Source organism: Echinops telfairi, unplaced genomic scaffold (genome assembly GCF_000313985.2).
Source record: "Echinops telfairi isolate 266 unplaced genomic scaffold, ASM31398v2 ScPeMD7_3;HRSCAF=10, whole genome shotgun sequence".
NCBI classification, from domain to species: Eukaryota; Metazoa; Chordata; class Mammalia; order Afrosoricida; family Tenrecidae; genus Echinops; species Echinops telfairi.
In genome coordinates this window covers 23,214,998-23,218,544 of record NW_022103899.1, presented here as the reverse complement: position 1 = coordinate 23,218,544, position 3,547 = coordinate 23,214,998, and the positions used below count along the sequence as shown (strand labels likewise).

General features: G+C 43.2%; 1 protein-coding gene across 3 annotated transcripts in view; it reads left to right on the top strand.

Moving 5' to 3' along the window:
- The window catches only part of BOLL (boule homolog, RNA binding protein), a 69,841-nt gene that overhangs the window by 36,230 nt on the left and 30,064 nt on the right, over window positions 1-3,547 (top strand). The window lies entirely within an intron of this gene.

Genomic DNA, 3,547 nt, shown 5'->3' with positions numbered 1-3,547 from the left:
AGCTAGATGGCTGCTTGTTTATCTTCAAGCCTTTAAGATCCCAGATGCTATATCTTTTGATAGCTGGGCACCATCAGCTTTCTTCACCACATTTGCTTATGCACCCGCTTTGTCTTCAGTGATTGTGTCGGGAAGGTGAGCATCATGGAATGCCAGGTCATTAGAACGAAGTGCTCTTGTGTTGAGGGAGTATATTAATAGAGATCCAATATATATATATTTCCCTATCTCTTATTTGTACTAATGTGTGTGCTGCTGGCTAGCCAGATTTGTAAAGTAGAGCTGGGTCATGGTAGTGGGAAGAGGAAGCATTCAGGAACTAGAGGAATGATGTTTTCTTGGTGCTATACTGCACCTTGTTTGAATCATCCATTCCCTATTACCCTTCTGTGTAGGGATATTTAATTGTTTACAGATGGGCTTTGGGTCTCCACTGAAAACTCCCTCATTCGTATCAATATAGTTGTTTGTTTTGGATCTTTTGATACCTTATACCTGATCCTGTTGACACCTCATGATCACACAGGCTGGTGTACTTCTTCCATATGGGCTTATTTGCTTCCCTGCTGGATGGTTGCTTGTTCAACTTCAAGCCTTTAAGACCCCAGATGTTATAGCTTTTGATAGCCGGGCACCATCGGCTCTCTTCACCACATTTGCTTATGCACCCATTTTGTCTTCAGCAGTCGTGTCGGGAAGGTGAGTATCAAAGAGTGCCAGGTTATTAGAACAAAGTGTTCTTGTGTTAATGGAGGCCTTGAATAGAGGTCCAAAGTCCATCTGCTATCTTAATACTTAACATATAAATATATGTATATTGGTCTCTGTTTATTTATGTTATTATATTTACATATGTACATGCCTATAGCTGTACTTCTATAAATAGCTTTTCTTTCCTCTATTTCCTTTCACCTTCCTCCTATCCCACTATCATGCTCACCCTCCATTCAGCTCTCACTAATTCTTCTCAGATACATTGCACTTGATTAAACCCCACCAGGCATTATACACCCTCCTCACCATTAATTTTATATCTCTTGTTGTTCCCTTATCCCTGACTTTGTTGGGTCCCTACTCCCCCTACCCACCTCTTCCTCTCCCATGTCCCCCTGGAACCGCCAGTCCCATTGTTTTATCATCAGGACTGTTAGTCCTGCCTATCTTACATAGATAGACATAGGACAAAAGAAAAAAAAAAAAAAGCAATAGATAGTCCCAGGTCTGTCTGCTGACCCTTATGTATGTTTTCCCATCAGGTCTGATGAGGTACCAAACTCTGTCCCCCAACTCAGAAGCCTATTTTCGGGATTCCTCGGGGACTTGGTGACTTTGTTCCCCTTGCTGCCTTGTTGCACTCCTTTGCATTTCACCCCGCTGTGCATGGGGCAGACTGGGAACACTTTCCGCACATAGCGCTATGGGTCAGTGAGGGAACGTCGTGTTTCATGGTGAGGCTGGGCCTACGATCCTCTCTGTGCATTGGCTGCTCTGAGCAGAGATGTCATCACTGGGGCTTGGTGGGCCATGGTGAGGTCAACTCTCTCAGAGGCAGATTTTTACCAACATTTATAGAACAATCTGGGATTAGCTTTTTCCTAGCACTAGAAACTCAACAGATTTCAACACAGAAATACCTTTTTCATCCAAGAAGCCCTTTCACATCGGTGTTGGGACACACAGCCAGCCTTCTGTATCTTCTGAATGTGAATCTACGGTCAGCATGATCAGGACAAAGTGGCACTGGCACTCCGCTCAGCTGATAAGCATGTAGTGTGGTTCGTTGGTGCCCACTGTGGTTAGGTCTTCAATCAAGATGGTCACTGTGGTTAGGTCTTCAGTCAAGATGGCTATGCAGCCTTCTGTTCAGCTGACAACAAAAAAAAGGAGGTTTGCAATTAGCCCAAAGACTAGCATTGATTCCACTTATGACACCTTGAGCTGCAGCTTCCTCATTGTCATTGATCTGTCCAGCAAAGAAAAGCCACTGAGCTAAGTGCATCTCAAGAGAAGGAATGATTTGACACGGAACAAAGTAATCAGAGTGAACGCCATAGCCTGGCTGAATCATCTTATCTTTCTCCAAACCTCTGATGCGTATGATCATTTTCTCCTGTAACTCTGCTGGTAGTTTACAGGAAAGCCTTGGTTGGGGGAGAGGAGAGATAAGGTCAGAAACCATTCCTTCAGTCTCCAACCAAACCTGATACACACAATATGGAAAACTCAAGACTTTTGATTCAATGGAAGGACAATATCCAGGTCCTCTTGCAGTCTCTTTAATGTGACTATTAAGGACAAATTAATCCACTCTATAATTGGTGTAAGTCAAATAACATGGCAACTGATGTTTGCTTAATTCACACTGTTAGATTGACAAAGCTGGATGGTATAGATGGATTGTCTGGAATGCTGAAATTAATGGTATCTTTGGCAATCTGAGGTAGAGTGCCAGTCTTCATCCTCCTTACCACAAATCCCAACATCTCCAGAGTCGAAGCCAATCCGATCAAAGCTGCTCCCTTAAACAGCCTGTCAGAGTAATCTTCAGTCGAAGTAATGCCTCTCCGGCATGTGTCCGTGGCCATCATCCTATGACTCTGCATGTACTGTGCTTCCAGCCACCGAAATACCACCACTTCCCAGTGTGTTCAGGCTCTGGTTCTGTAAGTATAAAAATTTGTACAGTTCCCACCCAAATAGTAAACAGTGATGTATTCAGGATGTCTTTCTGCATGTTCTGTTTATAGTGTTTCCTAACAATGTGGGCTCTTAGACCCTGCACAGCTGGCGCCTTACACAGTTCAATACTTTATAATGTATACCAGGCTCATCACAGATTCAAGAACACAAGCCATCAAAGGCATCTACTTCCCTCATTAAATACCTCTTTCCAATGCCCCTGTAGGAAGAATTACAGGACCTTTGACCAATCATGTTCACTCAGGGTATGCATGTTAGTGTCCAGGAGCCAACTACATTGAGTGGCAGAGGCAGCTGCTTCAGTCCCGCCATGCCCTCCAACAATGACAATAACATCAAATTATGGAAGGCTGGGCATCTCACTCTCACCACTGAACCAGACTAACAAATGGTACTGTTTGGCTAAGGAGCCCACCTGGTGACCCACAGCTTTGGAAGGAAAACAGAGAGATTAGGAGTCTGTGTGACCCCAATTCCAACACCACCAAGGTACAAAAACTAGGGCAAGAACAAGTTAGAGTTTGTGGAGTGCAGCCATTTTACTGATGTCCTGGTGTAGCCCATATATATCCATAGTCAATTTTTTTCTCTCAAGTTCTGCCACTTTTTCATTTCTTCCTATTGTCTTAACGTCTCTTTTTTAGCTCAGTTTTGTAGTTCATATTACTATGCCGTATATACTTGTGTATAAGCCAAGTTGTTCAGCACATATTTTATGCAGTTTTGTGGTAAAATTAGGTGCTACATTACACGATGCTCACCTTTCCAAGATAAAGCATGTACATAAACAAATGTGGTTAAGAAAGCTTATGGTGCCTGGCTATCAAAAGATATAGCATCTGGGGTC